The 23283-nt window shown below is 32.1% G+C and overlaps 3 pseudogenes; all 3 read left to right on the forward strand.

Annotated features, from left to right (window-relative positions):
* Positions 1–5081: 5081 nt before the first annotated feature.
* LOC134709987 (uncharacterized) lies at positions 5082–7896 on the forward strand (annotated as a pseudogene).
* On the forward strand, positions 7673–10092 carry LOC134709877 (uncharacterized; annotated as a pseudogene).
* A 309-nt stretch (positions 10093–10401) lies between these two features.
* LOC134709985 (uncharacterized) lies at positions 10402–11794 on the forward strand (annotated as a pseudogene).
* The last annotated feature ends 11489 nt before the right edge of the window (positions 11795–23283 follow it).

Below are 23283 nucleotides of genomic sequence, written 5' to 3' on the forward strand. Positions count from 1 at the left end.
AAATGCTATATATACACCCCTTATACTTACATTGCATATAACAATATCATGTTTCGAAATGCTCCTTCTTCTATTGAGGTTATATGATTGTAAGATAGTAATCTGAAATACAGAAACTTGCTATTACAATGATGTTTTTGTATTGATTAAAGAGGAAGGTACAAACATTTTAATATGTACCATTGTCCTGATTGTAGCTATCAATATATTTTAGATGTCCTAACATGTTTTTTTAATGAATTGATATTTGTTTTTAAGGTAACAGATAACTGAAAAAACATTTTTGACACAAGAATGCACCATGTGATCTGATAAGGGGAAAATGCGTGACAATTGACTGATTTGAAAACCAGTCTTCAGTGTTTGTTTATTTTCTTCGGTTACATCTTCTGACATCAGACTTGGACTTCTTTTGAACTGAATTTTAATGTACGTATTGTTATGCGTTTACTTTTCTACATTGGTTAGAGGTATAGGGGGAGGGTTGAGATATCACAAACATGTTTAACCCCGCCGCATGTTTGCGTCTGTCCCAAGTCAGGAGCCTCTGGCCTTTGTTAGTCTTGTATTATTTAAATTTTAGTTTCGTGTGTACAATTTGGAAATAAGTATGGCGTTCATTATCACTGAACTAGTATATACTTGTTTAGGGGCCAGCTGAAGGACGCCTCCGGTCGTGGGAATGTCTCACTACATTGAAGACCTGTTGGTGCCCTTCTGCTGTTGTTTTTTTATTTGGTCGGGTTGTTGTCTCTTTGACACATTTCCCATTTCCATTCTCAATTTCAACTTTTAATTTTGTAAACATTGTATTGTATTTATAAAGAGGAAAAGGAAGTCATATTTTTGGGACCCCTTATTTGTTCGAGCATTCGTATACTCTTCCGATATATACATGAAATGGTGTTGTGACATTTTTAATCCTTTGATATGTATTTATAGTGACTAAGAGATAGACCATGTATAAATACAGTTGATATTAACACCATTAACATGGACATTTTATCCTCACATCTTTCAATTTGCACAAACCATGACTTATGGAACCCGGTTATGGTTATATGGCAATCCATGAGTCTTTCGTCAAAAAGTTATCAGGCTTATAATTTAATACGCTAGACTCATGTTTCGTCTACATAAGACTCACCAGTGACGTTCAGAACGAAATAGAAAGAAGGCCAAACAAATTTGAAGAGCATTGATGACCCAAGATGACAAATACGGGTAAAGTTATCTATGCCTTTGTTTGGTTGCGTGTGATTAATGTCGACTAAAAAACTTAAGGATACTCACCTGTGAGAAGTCAAACATTTCTAGAATTATACTTTTTCCTAAACCTGATTTTTTGGATTATATAACTGTGAAAAATCAATTGGTGAAGAAAAAATCATAAGGTGGTGCACTTGTTTTTCTGATACGGCTCTTTAAAAGTACACAATTTTAATGATTTTCGAATTTATCATAATTTGTTACCCATTTTTTTACTATTATCGTGATAAAAACACAATTTTACAATCAAACTTTTTGTCATACTCTCAATAAAGATGAAATGAACCAATCGGAATTAATTCAACTAAAAAAACTATAGGTAAGTGTTACTTTAATAACGTTTTATCATATTTTGAGGCTTTTTCGTGTCAAATTTACCGTGCTGCCAATTTTGAACATTTTTCGATTTTTCGCAGTGTTAAGTACAAAATGAATATTTTTTCTTTGTTATAAATGATTGGAAAAAGTAATATGGGATGTACAAGTTTCTGGTAAATTCATTTTTTTTGGTACTCCTCACCCATTTTCTCAAAATTTTACTTAAAAGACTGACTAGATTAGTAATGCAAATTGAAAATTGTATTACTCTTAAACTGCTTAATTAAAATACACAATTTTTTCACAGAGTAAAAGTTTGATTATGAAATTCATTGCTATTTACCACTTATGACCCATGTTTTAGAAATAATTTCAGGAGGAGATTTCAATGAGACTGAATGAGACTGAAACGTCAGAAGAATACATCCTTAAGGTGGTACGCAACACTTTCACTAAAATTAATTTGGTTCGTTTAATTTTCATAAAGTTTCATAAATTTTTAACAAAAATAGAAAAAAAAATAAAAAAATGAACCAACCGTTTTGTCAGAATTATCTCCCTGTATTGTTAGGAACCACCTTAACATGACTGAACAATTAATTGTTTAGACTTTTTGTATGATTTTATATAGACATTACCATATCAAATATCAATGCATGCATATTGATACGCCAGACCAGCTGTTTTGCAACCACTGATAAGCATTCGTGGGAAAGGTTTGTTCGACAAAACGCGATACATGTGTACAACCACTTAATAGTATGATCTCTCTAATAACCGACTATTTAATTTAGAAAGACAACTTCTGCAACATCTGAACCCGAGTGCAACAGAGAACAACTATGACTATTTTCTACTTGTAATGCGTAGATAATGACTATTACGTATCACATTGTGATTTGCAGTTGAAACACATGATACGAGATGAAGATGATTTTTCATGACATTGACTACCTATTAAAGTCTTGCACTGTTGGAAATTAACAAAACCATTTCTTTTTTTTTAGGTCATGGGGATGTATTATAGTCTACGATTGATCTTTTTATATATTGCTTTTTTCTGTACATTTTACAGACATCACTTTTAAGAAGTATAAAATATAAGAAATAATAACTATTAATAAAAGAGTAATGAGAAAGACAAATTACATGCTGTTTGTGTCATTCGGGAAGTCTGTTGGAACTAAAGTGAGTCCTCCTGTTGAACAATTAACAAGAATTGTATTGTTCATTGTTGGACAGGAACAGTTAGATGGACAAGATAACACCCCGTTTATTGACACCAAAATTAGTATTACAACAAACGTCATGTTATAGTACATCGTCTTCATTCTGAAATATAATGCAAAAGTTGTCAAATGTATAATAAAATATTACAAATGCATTAATTTAAATTAATTTAGTATTTGAAATAATACAAAACAATATAAAAGTAACAGGAGCAGGTTCTTTTCGATGTAGAATTATGGAAAAGTTCTCGTAATATTTATATAATTAAGGCCTTAAGCCACTTCTTCTTCGAATAACAGTAATTCGATTTGCAACTTACTGGGCATTAAATTCGACAACAAGTGTTGTTATTAAGGTATATATTCGTTAATCATGATTCGGAAAACTTTATTTAAACAAATAACGAGAGTTAGTATTTATATAAAGCATTGACTGTGTTTTCAAGATTAGTTAGAAAACAATAGAATTAAATATGTTTTCAGAGAGTAAGATAAAGAAAAGCAACAGGAGTACACCGGTAATGAAAAGTCATATGTCAGTTGAAAAAATACAAATCCGGAATGCAAAAAAAACAAACCGCGGGAAGCACGTCATATATTAGAGGAAAATAAAACAACCGTGTAATGAAGGGCAACAAAACAAACGCATTACATATCTAAAAAAAAAAGCAAAGCATGCATTAAAATTATTTCACAAATCATTTTAAAATAATTGAAAATAATTGCATAGTTGTCACTTTAATTGATTTATTTAGTTGTGACTACATGTATATCTTAAATTGAAAAGTATAATATAATTGACATCAATGAAAGACACAATATATAAATATATAAAACTGACGACTTAAACGCTTGTCACTCATTTTCGAAGAAAAACATATTTTCACAACATCTACTTTGATTTCTAATCAAAGAAAAACATGATTCAATTTTTAGAAAATATAGTTTGGCCGTATGCCAAACTAGAACTATATGATTGGTTTCAACTATAATGATTATTGAGTGAGCTTTAATATATATACAAATAGAAAATATTTAGACCGCATACCCTTTATATCTCGATCATTTAATTTGAAAATATGATAAGTGTCTGTTATACATTTTGTTCTTTTAGGTAAAATAATTAGCTGTGTTGCTAGAACATTCTTTTAATTTGCACTATTAATGGGAGACAAAAATTACCCAAAACTAACTGTAGATAATGAATTTATTTTTCATGTCACAATTTTATCGGGATTTCTTTCGCGGCTATAAAGATTTAAATAATCATGTTCAATGAGGTCAGTTTTAATTGATGCGGACAAATAATTTTGTTATTCAAGTCAGTCTGAGGTATCAACACTTCTGAAATTTGTTTAAGGTGGCTCGTGGGTACAAAAATTTTAGCAAAAAATTAAACCTTTATTTTTTTATTACAAATTTTATTTATTACACTATTTAGTTGTTACTTTATAATATGGTACAAAAAACAAACCAAAAAAATGATTTGGTTTGGCCCCAGATGACTTTAAAAATTGAAAAAGCTCCAAATTATCTCCCTTTGGTGCAAAAATGCCATTTTTGGCCTTAAATTTTAAATATCTTTTCTTACTCATCGGTGACCTATATTCTTTATTATTGTTTTCACATAAGCTGTACATAAACTAAATAATTGTAAAATTTAAGCGATTTCTTATATTAGGTTATTTTTTTATTTCGATATTTCCTCTTTTTCTCCTATTAGTTCAAAAGAAAAAAAGGACATTAACAAAAATGTATGCTTCTTCCAGAGGCAGATTTTAGCTTAAATGAACGGTGGCCCCATTTTTTTATTTCATTTTTCTTTTAAGTATACGATAAAGTTCATTTATGAAAAAATATAGCGAAATCCTATATTAGAAAAAAAAATCATTTATACCCAGGAGCCCCCTTTAACTAAATATTTTGAAAAAAAATATGACGAACATGCTGGTTCCAATATTGCTGTCAATTGTCAGTGGTGGATTCAGAGGGGGGCGTAGAGGGCGTACGCCCCCCTTTCCTCGGACTTTTTTTTGGGGGGGGGGGGGGGGGTAAAAAAGATTAATCAGACTAGACTTCCTGAACTTTGCCATTTTCCGAGTATTTAATTTGTATACGATAATTCTTTACTTTTAAAGATATTTTTCGCGGGTATTTATGTCAAAGTCATGTGATTTGCTATGGTGGAGTTGACCAGTGCGTTGAAAAAACGGCACTCGGTCATTATGAAATTCAAATAACCTCATTGGCCAATTAACTTAGGCGGAAGTCCATGTGATTCTGTCTCATTTGTTTAATATCCACTGAAGAGAGCGGACCGTGTCCTGACTGCTCAGGCCAAGTTGGCAACATACTTCAAAGGAAAGGTATATATTTTTTATTTTAAATGGCAAGAGGCCATATGATATAAGAATGACAAGAGGTCATGTAATTTGAGAATAGCAATAGACATAATACATTTTTAAATGGGCAAGAGGCCATGAGATATGATACTGGAAAAATGGCGAGGGCCAAGGAGATGGTTTGATTTATTTGGAGATGGTAATATTTATTTTTTGAAAAGCAAGAGGTTTTGAGATATAATTGAAGAATAATGACAAGGGTTATAAGGTATAATTTGAAAAAATAACCAGGGCCAAGGAGATATAATAAATTTTAGATTGGCCGGAAAGTCCGACACCACGAGGTCGAGTGCGAAATAAATTATATTTATAGGACCAATGTTTTTTAACATTTGTATTGTATTTATATTCTAAACTGGTTGATAAGATATGTTCATTTTCATAGTTTCTCACGAAATTTAATGAGGTATAAAGATTTTCAACAATCCCGTCGTGGCGAAAGGTGCGCTCGACACGTGTTATCATAGATTTTATAAGATTTGATTTATATAATCAAATGATAGACACTTGTTTATATAATCAAATGATAGACACTTGTTTGTTTCTTTAAGATTATAATGATAAATAACATTTGCCTATGTTCGTTTATTATGTGTGGTACATCAGATAGTTTTTAAAAAAATGCCAAAAGGGGATTTCCCTCAAAAGGTGCGCAAGGTCATTTGATGTCTAGACTAGTGTGTAGAGTTGTGTATTTATTTTCAGATGGTTTTACCCACGTGTTTGAAACGGAGGCACTCATTAAAAGGGGTACGGTTAGTGGCAGCTATTAAGAGAATAAGAGGAGGACAACCACAGGGCTTAAAGGAGTTTGCCCGTTTTCAAAAGGACAACAAATTGGATAATTTATCCATGGATGATATGAGGCAACAGGTTTGTAGTACTATTAATCATTTCATTGTTTGACTTATTTTATCTTGCTACTATTTTAAAACCATTTATAGACAATCATATGCAAGTCAAGTGTTTTGTAATACATTATAAATAAACCAGTTTTATTTAAATTTAGCAAGGTTATTAGTACAAGAAGTAAAACAAAAGCTCTGTTGAGTTTTATTTGTCATTTTTTTGTTTTAAATTATTGATCAGGTTCTGGATTTAACTGGTGCAGAACTACAAGATTTACTTCAATTTGCCAATAGAGATAATACAGTTGAAGAAGCCAGGTGGGCCACACATTGTTTGATACTGTATGCAAATGAATATGGGCAACCTAGTGGACAAGATTTAACCCAGTCACAAGATCAAGTAAGTAATTTCTAGTCCTGCACTTTGAATGTAATGTCTTGGCTGGCAGATAAAATTAAATCTATTGAATTTTACATATACAATTCTGCACATTGACTAGGATGACAAGCTTAGAAGACAAATCAATGATCGCACTAGAGAATTTCTAAAATTGTATGCCAATGAGATAATAACCTAAGAAGTAATTGGACAATGCCATCATCTATGGTCTTTGTGTGGCCTTCACTTATGAGCAACAAATTGTACCACATAACGAGCATATAAAAATATAAAATTGTCTTGTTGGTTAATACATAATTACTTGTCTTACTGTGACGTAATCCATACTGGTTGAATCCAAGTATATGTTTATTCAGATTTATAAATGAAAATATTGACAACACTGTGGTAATTTACATAGAATTTTGATATTAATAGTGATTCACTGGCATTGACTGGTGTTATGTAATGTGTGTTAATAATGATACCGGTTTTGTTTCTGTTTTTAAGACCGATTTTGTTTTCTGTTTTTAAGACTCCCAATACTAGTGCTAATCCTGTCAATGTGCAGATGAGTGGTGACATTGTGCAGAGTAGTGGTGACAACAACAACAATGGGACAAATAAAAGGAAGAGAGACGATTTGGAAGACAGGATTGCGACCTTAGAGAATACTACAAAAGAAGAAGGTGTTAAGAACTTAAAGGAGAAGGTGAAGGCACTTTGTCTGCAAGATAATCCTAGTGATTCACTCATATTACTTACTCTGGAGGAACTTGCTAAAGCTGCAAGACGGGTTAATCATGATGATGCCGATACCTTTGAAGAGTTAACACGTCAGGCAAACCGACATCAATTAAAATTAGATATCTCTTCTTTATGTTTGTCCGTACTGGGTTTTAAGGTTGCGGATGCAATCACAAAAGCTGTGTCAAAATGTTTAAAGGCAAAGCAACCTGAAAAGGATACTACTCCAAAACCTGAAGATTCGCCATTGCATAATTTATACCCGCCATAACAGGCTCCTTGTATGTATCCATACAATGCTATGCCTTACTTGCAACCGCCATATCCAGGTGGCTTTAATAATAATTATAGGGGTAGACCCCGAAATTCTGGAAATTTTGGAAATTCTGGAATACGTCAGAGAGGTGCTTGTCTGTTTTGCGAGAGTACAAGTCATCAGATAAGAGACTGTGACAAAATGAAGGCTGCAAAGGGAAAATAATGTTTTTCGTATATTTGTATGTTCAATTAATTGGGGAATTTTAATTTATTGTGAAATATTTTGTTTTTTATTTTTATTTTATTTTTTCTCTATTTGAAATGTCTTCATTTACAATTCAAGGGTCACTGATACCCTAGTGGTTCTACATGTTCCACGTGGATTGTAGGTGAAGGGGTTTCTCCTTTAAGTGCTCTTATGTTGGTTCTTGGATATAGAGAGAGTTTTATTTTTCTCTTCAGAATAGTAATACATTGGGAAGTTTAAATTCATTCAACATTCATGTTCCAGAATGGGAAATGGAAAGTGGTTTTAATCCCGAAAAGGTACAAGTACGCCAGGAACCAGCATGGGTAACACTTGGAGGTGAAATTCCTTCACTTACAACACACGTTCCTTCGGCTGAAGAAGTTCTGAATGGTGCATGTGGTGTTCATTTTGATAGTGGGACTTTTCCTTTGCGTGATCCTGATCTTTTTCTAAGCGGTCAGATTCATCACCATTTGTCTAACTGGAAAGATATTCTTGTAGGGACAGATGATAAAGATATACTAAAATGGCTTATAAATGGGGTTGATGCTGCAGATTTTTTCAGACACTTTAAAGGAAATTTTAAGGGTCGTTTCTATGATTCGGATATCCCTCCAAATCAATATTTTCAAAATTTAAAAAATAAAAATTTGTAAGCAACATGTTGATTTTATTTCAAAAGAATTATGCGAGAAAATTGCTATGGGTTCAGTTAAGCTGTTGGGAGCAGTCGGTGAATGTGAATAGTAATGCCACTTACAGTCGAACCCAGCAAGCCACGTTTATGCCATGATGAACGTTTTTTTAAATTTGTGGGTGAAAGATTTACCATTTCATCTTGAAACTTTGAAAGATATTCCTAGATAAGTACAGAAAGATGCATTAATGGTAACATATGATGAAAAGTCAGGTTATGACCATGTTAAACTTAGTCAACATTCATTTACATATTTTGGTATTCAGTTTGGGGGATTTTACATGACTTACACAACATTGCCCTTTGGTTAGAAAGCAAGCCCATTCATATATCAGTCAATAGGGATGTGTGTAACATCATATTTAAGAAAATCAAATGTACTGAATACATTATATATTGATGATAGGTTTTCAGTAACTCGAGGGGGCCCATTGCAGTCTAGTGAGGAGAAAGAGTTCGAAGGTAGGAGGTTGGTTTATGTTATGCTGGAGGTTTTGACAAGGTTAGGGTATACTCTTTCGCTTAAGAAGTGTTCATTGGTTCCAGAATTTTGTAAGAAATTTCTTGGTTTTTCCGTTGATTCGGAAAAGCAAGCATTTATTTTACCAGAGGATAAGCGGAAAAAATTTATTGAGTTGCGTGAATTTATTTTGTCTTCTAAGGAGGTAGACTTGAGAACTTTACAAAGGTTTTCTGGAAAGTGTATTAGTATGCAATTAGCTGTACCTGGCTGTAAGCTTTTTTGCAGGGAGGTGAATGCTGCTATTTCTGTTTGTACTAAATGTAGTAGGCCTGTTAGGGTATTTGGACCACTTAAAGAGGAGATTGAATATTGGAAATTTTTGGACAAATGGGAAGGCTTCTCAAAATGGAGACCAGAATTTCATAACAAGATTGACATGGTTACAGACTCTTCAGGTTATAGATATGGGGCACTTGTGAATATAGGTGACAAGCATTTGACTATGGGTGATTATTGGTTGGCTGATGATACTAGACCTATTCATGAAAAGGAGGCTGAAGCCATTTTGAAGGCATTGCAATCTTTGGGAAAATCTTTATTAGACTCTCGGGTTGATGTATTAACTGATAGCATGGCGGTAATAGGAGCCTGGAATAGTCAAGGGAGCAAATGTCCGGCCTTGAATTGTATTATGAAGGATATATTTCAGTTGGTCGCTGGGCAAAATGTTGATTTGCATCTAAGTTTTGTTCCATCTGAACTGAATAAGGCTGATGGTCCTTCTAGAATTTTGAACACGGCTGATACTATGTTGAGTAATGCTTCATGGGTTTTAGTTGATTCTCGATTTGGTCCACATACTGTTGATCTTATGTCTTTAGACTCGAATGTAATGCAATCAGTAGACAGTAGGCCACTTAGACATTTTACCCCATGGTTAACACCAGACACCTTAGGCAGAATCTAATATGTATGTATATCCACCCTATGTATTGATTTTTCCTTTGCTATGTTTTTTGAAGGAACAGTCAGTTTCTTGCACAGTTGTGGTACCTGAACTTTATCCAGTTCCTATGTGGTGGCCAATGTTGACTAGTTGTTCATCAACCTCCATTCTTCTAGGAGCTAGGGGTCAAAAAGGGGTTGTCAAAGCACCTTCAAGGAAAGGCTTTGTTGTTGATGAATTTGGTTTAAGATGGCCATTGTGGGCATTCAGAGTTTCTTTTTCTTGATCTTATTTTTGTTTATATTTCATGTGAAGTAATACATTTGTAATACGGATATTTCAAGTGAACTTAAAATGAATTGAATGTTTTTGTATAATTTTAATGTACCAGTGTAGCTAATCTTTTCATTTATGAAAAATATGTAGATTGTTATTGCGTAATGCATGTGCATTGTATTTCTTTTGAGGTTATAAGTCCTATTAAGATATTTTCAATTTTTAATTGTTAAATTTTTTGTCATTGATCTAAAAATGCACCTTATATTTGTCATTGCAGATAAATAGTGACATTGATTTGGAAAAAATTGGGGGAAGAATGGACGAGTTAGATAAACGAATAACTTGTTCATCAGGTCACAAGAGGAAGACAAGTTTTCAACATTCTTTTCTCCAATTTCTCCAAGATTTAGATTGCAAACATTTGTCAGTTTGTACACCTGATGATATTCGAAGATTTTTAATTTGGAAGGATTTTTCTGGAAAAACTACTATTCACGGTGTTCATTGCAAACATTTAGGCCAAAAGGGGGAGTTTGACTGTTTTTGTCCAAAACGACTGGCTTCCGGTACAGTTGAAGGGGTGATTAATCAATTGGTTAATATATTTGATGATAATGGCTTTGGGAGATATTGGGACATTTTTTCTAAGTCTGATAACCCTGCTTGTGCCCCCATAGTAAAATAATATCTTAAACTAATCAGGGAAGAACAAGCCAGTGCACATATATTGCCAAAACAAGCTAAGCCTATATTTTTATCAAAAATTAAGGCAATGTGTTCATACATTGATAGGGAAATTAAAAGTCCTGGTCTGTCATTACGGGAGAGGTATATTCTGTATAGAGATAGAGCTTGGATGAAACTACATTTTTTTGCAGGTGATAGGGCTAGTGACCTTTCTTTAGTTGTTGCTCAGGAGGTAAAAGTATTAAATGATAATAGTGGCTTGGTTTTTCAACATACGTTTGGAAAGACACTCCGAGGAGATAAGGGAAAGAGTAATACATTTGTTATTAAAAAGTGTGATGACTTGTCTATTTGTCCTTTACAAGGTCTGCTTGATTATGTTAATTTTTGCCAAGTCAGTACAGTTGATATGTCAGTAGGTTATTTGTTCAGAATAGTTTCTGAAAAAGGCAGAGTGTTGGATAAGGCTGTCAATTACTCTGTCATGTATGAGAGATTGCGTTATTACTTATCACTGTTGGGAATTTATGAAGGAGAAACCCCCCATAGCTTTCGATCAGGTTGTGCAGTTACCATGGCTTTATCAGGGGCAGCTGAAAATGTAGACCAGGCAATGAAACATATTGGTTGGTTTGGCAGAACAAGTGCCGAGTACTATAGTAGAATTCATACATTAGTTGATGCAGGCAGTATTGCATTGAGATTATCTCAAGTTGCAAATGGGTCTGAAAATATTGAAACTGTATTTAAAGAACAAGCTGACTATTCTAGTTTAGTTCATGTTTTTAACAAAGAGTAAAAGTAATCTTAATTGTGATCTAGCCCTAAGATTGAGGAAGTTTAATGAAGTATTTGCACCATATTCATTGTACTTGCATTGGTTATTAAAAATGTTTTCATCGTAACTATCATTTTGATAAGTTTTATTTGAATAATTGAAATTGCACAAGTTATTATTGTTAAATTTATAAAATACCCATGCATACATTTTGTGAATCTAAGAGCAATGTATAATTATGTTATCTGTACAACACTTGTTATGTAATAAATAATATTAAAAAAGAAGATATGTTTTATTTTGAGTTTTGGGAAGAGGCATTATACTGTATTTGAGATTTTGGGTTTCATCTTCAGGAAGTCTGTAGAGTTTCTGCTACCCATAACTTAATGGAACTGTAGCAAGAAGATATTGGACACTGAGGATATGGTCATAACCTCATTGGCCAATTAACTTAGGCGGAAGTCCATGTGATTCTGTCTCATTTGTTTAATATCCACTCAATGAGGAGGCAAACGTTTGACAGAATAGGCAACGTTTGTACTGTAATGTATGTGTATAGCCTGCAAGTGAAGTTATTTTAATCCCACCTCATCCCACCCATTGTCTGTTTATAGTCGTGTGGTACCAAAATGTGATATACAGGATTGTATGTGAATTGTTGAGTTATTTTTGTTTTTAATTTATTCAATGCAGAGGCACCACAAGTCCTTCTAGTCTTTGATGTTTATTGTCCATCATAATAGGAGTTGAACAATAGACATGATAGAAATCATGACACCTAATTGCTAATTTCATGACATAGGCTTGATTGGTTTTGTTATACTGAGTCATTTGGATTGTTGTTTGCTTAAAAGTTAAGCATTGTCTTGTTTAGAATCTATAGGAAAGGTATATCCCCATTTTGGTACTCCAGGAGTGTTCGATATCATCGCACACCAGTTCCCTGCAGAGTTTCTGCTACCCATACCTTAATGGAACTGTAGCAAGAAGATATTGGACACTGAGGATATGGTCATAACAGTAATACACATTGCTTAGGCTGAGAATGGCATGACAATCAGGAAACCTTCAAAGCGACACAGAATTGAGCAAGAAAGTATTGACTTTGATGTCACTATTCCACCAAACAGAAAGTAGTAGTAAATAGTAATACTCTACAGACTATTACACTCTCATGAAAAAAAAGTTCCACAATATTATTTACCTACGAAATAAAATTGAGAATGGAAATGGGGAATGTGTCAAAGAGACAACAAACCGACCAAATAAAAAACAACAGCAGAAAGTCACCAACAGGTCTTCAATGTAGCGAGAAATTCCCGCGCCCAGAGGCGTCCTTCAGCTGGCCCCTAAACAAATATATACTAGTCCAGTGATAATGAACGCCATACTTATTTCCAAATTGTACACAAGAAACTAAAATTAAAATAATACCAGACTAACAAAGACCAGAGGCTCCTGACTTGGGACAGGCGCAAAAATGCATGTTTAACCCTAAATGCCCCAGCCTATTTTATAAATAACAAAGTTGAATAATGATCCTCAGTCAGAATAAGCTCCAGAAAGATTTCAAGTCTCATGTTAGAACCATGCATTTGATTTGAGGAGGCAGTCTGAGATATTTGAGAGAAAAAAAATGACTCTGATTCTTGCCTTAAACCAAAATTCTGGCCGTTTCTGAATTGAAAACAATAGTCTTGTCCACGTTTTTGCTATTAAAAACGAAAATTTCCAACAAAACTATTAAACATGAAATGAACATAATGAATAAAAACGGGCGTATTTTTGTTATTAGGGTTTGCATGTCTGACTGGAATGTCTGTTTCGCCGGACTTATACATATTGAATACTTTTTTCAAGACAAGACTGTAACCTGCCTGCTGGATGTGACCTTGATGTCTCTTTTTGTCGACCGTCATTCACAACTTCGTTGTCATTTCAGACACTTTCGTAGTCTTTGATGGATTTGGAACCCCTCACTTCGGTTCCCTAAGTAATGTTGGGTGAAACATATCAATCAAATATTTTGATAATAACTGCTTGTTTGTCTTTTTTTTAACTTGTGTAAGTCCTATTGTAAATTTCATCGAATTTCCATGTCTATTTTTACTGACAAGTGTACATCAAATATATCAGTACATAGCTTTGGATCAATACTATAATTTTATGATCATAGACAATTAATAGGGAGAACACAGCAATAAAATGTCCAACCCTTACAATTTACAGCAACTTTAAAATATACATGCCCAAGCCAGGAATAGTGCATATTACACTTATTTTATGTTTATTAGCACAAAAAGGTCCCAAAATTTTTTCGCATCGCTCCGCTCGGTTTACATATAAATCTTCGCCCCCCCCCCTTTTCAAAATCCTGGATCCGCCTCTGATTGTATATCATGGTCCATAATGACATAACATATAACTAGCTGAATTAATACGCTGCTGTATAAATAACTTCATAAAGGGCGAAAATGGTCAGATTTCGTAAGTATCAATAAATTTCTTTAACAAGTCATCCTGAAGTAGCGTGTCTGAGATGTGAGAAATGTTTTAATTTAGAGGTTTGTTTAACTAATATAATAAAAGGACATACTTGAACTATATTTTCGGAAGAAAAAAAAATATTTTAACAATAATTTTGTTAGATTTATTAAAGAAGTGTGATAACATTATAAATTAACTGTAATCGTCAATATGTCAATCGAAAATGACAAGTTGGTTATTCAATTTTGATGTACCTTATCATTTGATGTTTTTTGTCAGTGTATCCAGGATACGATGACATTCTGCGTTAACGCGCGTTTTTTTCAAACAGTAAACGTGCGTTAATGTTTGACAAAAGAAAAGACGCGCCTGTTTTATGCTAACGCGGAGCTAAACGCAAAAGGAAATTCTAATTTACTATTAAAAAATTAAAAGACGCACCGTTTTTGCGTTAACGCAGAGGTAAACGGGAAAGTAAACGCCCGCATTTTAAGTCTAACGCAAGTTAACGCGGTGTTCACATGAAGTGCACGCAAGTTAAGCGTTAACTTTTTCGGCCTGTCTACATGTAGCAGACTTGGGGTAATTGTAATTGTAATCGTTAATCAGCTGCACCCATCTGTATCTCGAAAGTCATACATGTTTTGTTTTTGTTTTATTTTTTTCGGAATGTGTGTGTGACCAAAACAAATCAGAAATATTTTTATATTTTATTGAGAATTCAGATTTATTTTATCATGTCTGAAATGTTCAATAATTTCTTTTTCTATATATTGAGAGCGCTAAAATATCCACGATGTACACGAGGGAAGTAACGAATGAATTATCTGTGGCTGATTCCAATAACATTTCGGAACGATTGTATGTATAACCTCGATGATATCACATGTAGCTATATTTAACATGTAAGTTTTTTTAATTGCTGATAAAACATTTTATTATGAAAAAAATATTCCATTGATGACCAATGATTGCGATGTATGATACACAATACATGTAATATAAATACTTATTTATTGAAATATCTATCAATTCTTCTTAAACATGTTTCCCTGAGTTTAAGTTTGCTACCCCAATTTTGTTTTTTGTCTTTAGATTTACGAGTTTTGAACGGTGGTATACTACTGCAATATTAAAATGATTAATACATGGGATCTAAATATAGTTGAACATAAATAACTCCGAAAGCTGATATCTGATGATCATAGAGATCCGCATTACAACAATTGGAAACATAACTACAACATAATTACGGATTCCATAGGGGACTATGCAAATGGGTACAAAACAAACATGTCTCTCATAGCACTATATGCTTAGATCCGATGAAGTCATATTCCGGTTTTAGACAACATGTGTTTTTCAAAACGACAGTTCGAATTTTTCAGTCTTTTAAACTTAAATGCCTTTGGTCAAATTTAAAGAAGCAATTTAAGAAGCTTTAATCACCTCAATACACGTGTGTTTTTACAGGAAAAATGAAAGCCCTGTTTTTTATTAACTAGCGTATAACTTATCTGGTAAATTAAAAAGATCTTGCGATTTAATTTCAGCAGAATGATGCAATTTTGAATATATTTGTTTGTCGTTTATTTTATTTATATATTTTTTTCAAATAAATAAGGCCGTTAGTTTTCTCCTTTGAATTGTAAACATTGTCTTATAGGGGCCTTTTATAACGGACTATATGCGGTATGGGCATTGCGCATTTTTGAAGGCCGTACGGCGACCTATAATTGTTAATGTTTGTGTCATTTTGGTCTTTTGTGGATAGTGAATAGTTGTCTCATTGGCAATCATACCACATCGTCTTTTTTATATATGATATTCAGCAGCAGTAACCAGTTTTGATGTACCAGAATATGTGTTCCACGCAGAGTTAGGCATGCAGGTATAGAATTACATCATGTGAACTAAAACAATAACAGAATTTAAATTATAGAATATTAAACTATACAAGTAAGTAGTTGCCTACACAGTTTGGGAATTTCCTTCACATATGCACACACAAAGTATTACTTAGCAGTTATATTTTATTCAAATTAAGTATTCTTTTTTATAACTTATTATTACCAATACATACATTTTACTAGATATGAAAATAGTTACTTGAAACAAGTTATTGTTTTACTGAACATGTGTGTCTATTAAAGAAATTACTTTAATTAAAATAAATACAAATACTTATTTTTCTCCCTGAAGCAACAACTCACTGGTTTTAGTAAAAAGCAATTACTAAGAAAACGTCATAGATAAAAAAAACTGCACATATTTATTTCGAATTTTGAAATTACTTCTGATAACGTTGGTATAATTTGTTTGTTACTCAGTAAGCTTAGACACTTCAGAATGTTGTTTGCTGGCATAAGGCACATTCTTTATAATAATGAATGCTTCTTATGAATTTTGACCGCACTATTTAAACATATGTATAGGTTTCAAAATCTGAAAATTGCATAAGTTTTGAACGCAATTTATTTTAAACAGGCTATTCTGCTACCTGTCGATACATTTATTTTTGGTATCGCACAAGTAATGTCTTCTTTGACTATTAATGACGTTAGATACTAAATCCTTGGGATGTGTTTTAGTTGATTTTAGTCTCTGATGCATGATTTTTTATTATTAATTGGCTTTGGCTTTTAACTAGCTGTCAGTAACTGCGAGTACTCACATATCGTATTTTCTTGTTAATTCGACCTGTTGATACTGTTTATAATGCTTTTTTGTTATTTTTCAAATACATGGATCTTGTCTGTACACCAGCTTTGATTATTTGTAATATCTTCAATTTTTCACTTTTTCTTACTACATTTGTATAAACTTCAAGATTATTTTTTTTTTAAACCGTTTTTTTTCTAAAGTGAATTTTGATTGGTTAAATATTTCTCAGTAGTGTCCTGTCATGGCTTAGTTTGAAAATGTCTGTTAGCTTGTTGGTCATGAATGTTTGTCTCTAATATTTAAGTAACTGTGCATTTGTATTCAGATATCGCAGATCACATTTATTCGTTCATTGTGTAATCATACGTTTTTTTTATTGAGTTAAGTCTGCCAATTGATATTTTATCGTGTGAGTCTTATGTAGAGCGCTAAAATATCCACGATGTACACGAGGGAAGTAACGAATGAATTATCTGTGGCTGATTCCAATAACATTTCGGAACGATTGTATGTATAACCTCGATGATATCACATGTAGCTATATTTAACATGTAAGTTTTTTTAATTGCTGATAAAACATTTTATTATGAAAAAAATATTCCATTGATGACCAATGATTGCGATGTATGATACACAATACATGTAATATAAATACTTATTTATTGAAATATCTATCAATTCTTCTTAAACATGTTTCCCTGAGTTTAAGTTTGCTACCCCATTTTTGTTTTTTGTCTTTAGATTTACGAGTTTTGAACGGTGGTATACTACTGCAATATTAAAATGATTAATACATGGGATCTAAATATAGTTGAACATAAATAACTCCGAAAGCTGATATCTGATGATCATAGAGATCCGCATTACAACAATTGGAAACATAACTACAACATAATTACGGATTCCATAGGGGACTATGCAAATGGGTACAAAACAAACATGTCTCTCATAGCACTATATGCTTAGATCCGATGAAGTCATATTCCGGTTTTAGACAACATGTGTTTTTCAAAACGACAGTTCGAATTTTTCAGTCTTTTAAACTTAAATGCCTTTGGTCAAATTTAAAGAAGCAATTTAAGAAGCTTTAATCACCTCAATACACGTGTGTTTTTACAGGAAAAATGAAAGCCCTGTTTTTTATTAACTAGCGTATAACTTATCTGGTAAATTAAAAAGATCTTGCGATTTAATTTTAGCAGAATGATGCAATTTTGAATATATTTGTTTGTCGTTTATTTTATTTATATATTTTTTTCAAATAAATAAGGCCGTTAGTTTTCTCCTTTGAATTGTAAACATTGTCTTATAGGGGCCTTTTATAACGGACTATATGCGGTATGGGCATTGCGCATTTTTGAAGGCCGTACGGCGACCTATAATTGTTAATGTTTGTGTCATGTTGGTCTTTTGTGGATAGTGAATAGTTGTCTCATTGGCAATCATACCACATCGTCTTTTTTATATATGATATTCAGCAGCAGTAACCAGTTTTGATGTACCAGAATATGTGTTCCACGCAGAGTTAGGCATGCAGGTATAGAATTACATCATGTGAACTAAAACAATAACAGAATTTAAATTATAGAATATTAAACTATACAAGTAAGTAGTTGCCTACACAGTTTGGGAATTTCCTTCACATATGCACACACAAAGTATTACTTAGCAGTTATATTTTATTCAAATTAAGTATTCTTTTTTATAACTAATTATTACCAATACATACATTTTACTAGACATGAAAATAGTTACTTGAAACAAGTTATTGTTTTACTGAACATGTGTGTCTATTAAAGAAATTACTTTAATTAAAATAAATACAAATACTTATTTTTCTCCCTGAAGCAACAACTCACTGGTTTTAGTAAAAAGCAATTACTAAGAAAACGTCATAGATAAAAAAAACTGCACATATTTATTTCGAATTTTGAAATTACTTCTGATAACGTTGGTATAATTTGTTTGTTACTCAGTAAGCTTAGACACTTCAGAATGTTGTTTGCTGGCATAAGGCACATTCTTTATAATAATGAATGCTTCTTATGAATTTTGACCGCACTATTTAAACATATGTATAGGTTTCAAAATCTGAAAATTGCATAAGTTTTGAACGCAATTTATTTTAAACAGGCTATTCTGCTACCTGTCGATACATTTATTTTTGGTATTGCACAAGTAATGTCTTCTTTGACTATTAATGACGTTAGATACTAAATCCTTGGGATGTGTTTTAGTTGATTTTAGTCTCTGATGCATGATTTTTTATTATTAATTGGCTTTGGCTTTTAACTAGCTGTCAGTAACTGCGAGTACTCACATATCGTATTTTCTTGTTAATTCGACCTGTTGATACTGTTTATAATGCTTTTTTGTTATTTTTCAAATAAATGGATCTTGTCTGTACACCAGCTTTGATTATTTGTAATATCTTCAATTTTTCACTTTTTCTTACTACATTTGTATAAACTTCAAGATTATTTTTTTTTTAAACCGTTTTTTTTCTAAAGTGAATTTTGATTGGTTAAATATTTCTCAGTAGTGTCCTGTCATGGCTTAGTTTGCAAATGTCTGTTAGCTTGTTGGTCATGAATGTTTGTCTCTAATATTTAAGTAACTGTGCATTTGTATTCAGATATCGCAGATCACATTTATTCGTTCATTGTGTAATCATACGTTTTTTTTATTGAGTTAAGTCTGCCAATTGATATTTTATCGTGTGAGTCTTATGTAGACGAAACGCGCGTCTGGCGTATTACATTATAATCCTGGTACCTTTGATAACTATTTCTATGTTGTGATGTTATGCTATTGTTTCAGAAAAAGGGAGAAGGTTTGGATCCATTAAAACGTTTAATCCTGCTGCAAATGTTTGCACCTGTCCTAAGTCAGGAATATAATGTACAGTAGTTGTCGTTTGTTGATGTAATACGTGTTTCTCGTTTTGTTTATATAAATTAGACCGTTCGTTTTCACGTTTGAATGATTTTACACTTGTAATTTTGGGGCCCTTTATAGCTTGTTTTTCGGTGTGAGCCAAGGCTCCGTGTTGAGGGCCGTACTTTAACCTATAATGGTTTACTTTTTAAATTGTTACTTGGATGGAGAGTTGTCTCATCGGCACTTACACCACATCTTCCTATATCTATTATTGTAAGATGAATTTATTTTTGATTGTGGAATCTGCATACGTATTGCGGAATCTGCATACATTCTTGAGCTATTATTTTATTATACATTCCACATTTATTATGTATCTTAATGTTCTGTGCGGCCAACACCACTTTATATTACCCTTAAAATAACACATTCTCAATAGATGCGCTCAACACTATCTATACAAAATATATTGTATAAAAATTAGTATGCAATGCTTAAAATATAATATAGTGCAGAATACACACGGAACTATTTAAAAAGTTCAAGCACAAGAAATTCCATCATTGAAGCTAATTTCAAATAGAAACAAAAGCTTGTTTTAAGATAATATTTTGAAATGCTTACTCATTAATAAAACTTATTTTCATATCAAAATATCTTCAAATTAGTATTTTTTATATAAATTCAATAATGTGAACTTACATACCTTTGTCATACTTTTTTTGATAATAAAGTATTCATTTTAAATGTACAAACTGTATCATATGTCCTGTATTTAATCAGTTGTTTTTTTTTCGAGACTGAAAACATACTTAGCCAATGAGATAAACGAATCATTACGAGTATTGAAAGAAAGAAATACTCAATAAATATGAAAACAAATACTTACTATTATTAAGAGAAATATGTGTATTTAAAGATTTACTAACTATCATTATAATAAATACGTAATGTATGTCGTAGTTCTACAGTTTTAGTTTGTAACCCGGATTTGTTTTTTCTCAATCGATTTATGAATTTCGAACAGCGGAATATTACTGTTGCCTTTATTCTATGTGTATTAGAAGAATTGCTTACTTTAATAAAGCGAAATACTTCATATGTAATGAAATATTTACTTACGTTTCTTAAAATAATAAATTACTATAATTATAAAAATAACTTAGCTTTTATTAAAGAATTACCAAATATATATATAAAATATCTTACATGTAATGACTAGGATATTACTGGCAATTACATGCAATTTCTAGCAACCACTCATTTTATGACAAACATATTAACTTGGTTTTTTTTTCTTGATTTGAGTAAAATCAACACTTGTTTGAAGTAGATTCAAGTAATTTATGTGTTTGAGTGTGGGTTCAATCAGAAGTCAAATTTGTGACCTTCTCACTTGGCCCCATTCAATCAAAATTGGGAAAACATTTAGTTTTACGTTAACAAAAATAAATTTATATTTTGATGGCTAGGATAGGTTCAAACACTGAATATCATTTATCGTTTTGAGTTTACACTGAAATTCTCATCTGATATTAGCTGGATTCTGCATGTGAGGATTAGATTTGTATCAAATAATAACATGCTTTGCCTTATTTGCAATGCATTTATAAATTTTAAAATATCTTTACTGGACAGACCCCCAAATAGAAAAGTTTTCTTTATATTATCTTTTAAACCATACAATTTATTTGTATGAATGAATTTTCTTGAAAGGTCCGTGGAATACTAAATTTATTATTACAAAAAAACAGGTTTCTGGCTCATTAATCCTATACATGATGGTGTGTGGTGTTATATTTTTTTACAGTCCTTGTATAATTATGTTTGCAAGCAATGTGCATTTACATGGTTTTTAAGAACTATCAATTATGAAGACTGACAACTCTGTATCATATGACAAACACTGATATTCAATTGCATAGTTTTAAAATGATAATGTTCACCGAACAATGATTTATATCATAAAATATTAAGAAAAAGCTATCACTATATAATATCTGTTGAAATGATTTATTTTAATTTACCTTTAAATTAAAATATTTCCTTGTTTGACCGGTACCCACATTTAAAGGTTTTCTGTATATTCACATATACACGCACACATCTTAGTTATTTGAAACCAAACATTTTATTTGTATATAAACCCGAAAGTGTATTCACCATGTTCAGGGAAATAAATCACAAATCCATAAAATTCTAAAGAGTTATTGCAAACTGGTTTCTGCAACCTTAGAATTAAATACTATCTGACCAGCTGTGTATTTTCTAATGAGTTTGCCCAAAGCAGGGGGTATAACGTTATACATGTACTTCAACACAAATCAGAAGTACAATGTTATCAATTTCTTTAACGTTTTATCATTTTTTATATCTATTATCTATAGTACTGCCTTTATTTACATATATTATATCTAACATACCACTAATTATAATAATAAATATATTTCTTATATACGATCAGATAATTTCAGTGAATTTGTTAGCTGTTGTTATTTCATTAAACAGATGATTATGTAACTATTGGATGTAATTACCATAAAACCTAGTATGTAATTGTTATTTCGGAATTAAGGAAAGTTTAGTTAGAAGAAAATACATGCCGAACAAGAAACGCCTAAATAAGGGTTAATAACCTTCAGTTTAGGTGTGGTTTTTAGTTAAAAATTTAAGTGTCTTCTATTCCTTCCGCAACTGTTTGGAAAAATAAAATTTATAAAATTTAAAACCATGATTAAAACTGAAACTACACAAAAATAGAACATGTAAGTTTCACTTTTCCACATTTACATTGCCATTACATACCCGAATTCGTTTTCTTTTGTTATACTGTTGTGTATCTTTCCGACTGATTAGTGAATGCAATTTTGAAGTAAATAAAAAGATTTGGTGTGCTTGCCAATGCAACAACTTTTCGATTCGCAAGAGAAAAACTGACAAAGACATTGACAGCTATAGGTCACTATATGGCCATCAACAATGAACAAATCCTATACCACATCATAGGAAGCTATAAAGGCCCCAAAATCTTAGATAACAACAATGCAAACGAAAACACCTTTTAAATGTACAAAAAAAAACCACGAAAAACAAATATTTAACATAGAAACAAATGACATTCACTGAATCAAAGAATTCTGACATGGGACAGGCACTTACATACAGAACGTGGCGGGTAAAACATGTAAAGGGAATCCAGACCTCCCTGCTAACCTGAAACAATGATATATAAGAACATTATAAGAACTTTACAAATCATTAGAAATTAGCAGCCTCTGGCCTTAACTAGTCTTGTATGATTTATAATTTTAGTTTCTTGTGTATGTATCGGAGTATAGTGTGACGTTCATTATCACTAGACTGAGATGCATTTTTTTTAAAGGGGTCAGAGGAGGCACACCTCCAGATGCGGGAGTTTTTCGCTGCATCTTTGGTCGTTTTGTTGTCTCTTTGACACATTATTCCCCATTTCCTTTTTCATTTTTTTTTTGTTCATCAGTTAGATGGATGCAAATGGAAATGAATATAATACAAATATAGAGTGCACGTGGCCGGGTACTTGTACATACCAACATCACAAATCTGAGAGTACTCACAGTTACTGACAGCTAGTTCAAACCATTGACAACAAATTAAACAAATCATGCATCTTAAACAACAATTGATCAGTACACATCCAAAATCCAAGGGATTTTATGA

Source organism: Mytilus trossulus, chromosome 3 (assembly GCF_036588685.1).
Source record: "Mytilus trossulus isolate FHL-02 chromosome 3, PNRI_Mtr1.1.1.hap1, whole genome shotgun sequence".
NCBI lineage: Eukaryota > Metazoa > Mollusca > Bivalvia > Mytilida > Mytilidae > Mytilus > Mytilus trossulus.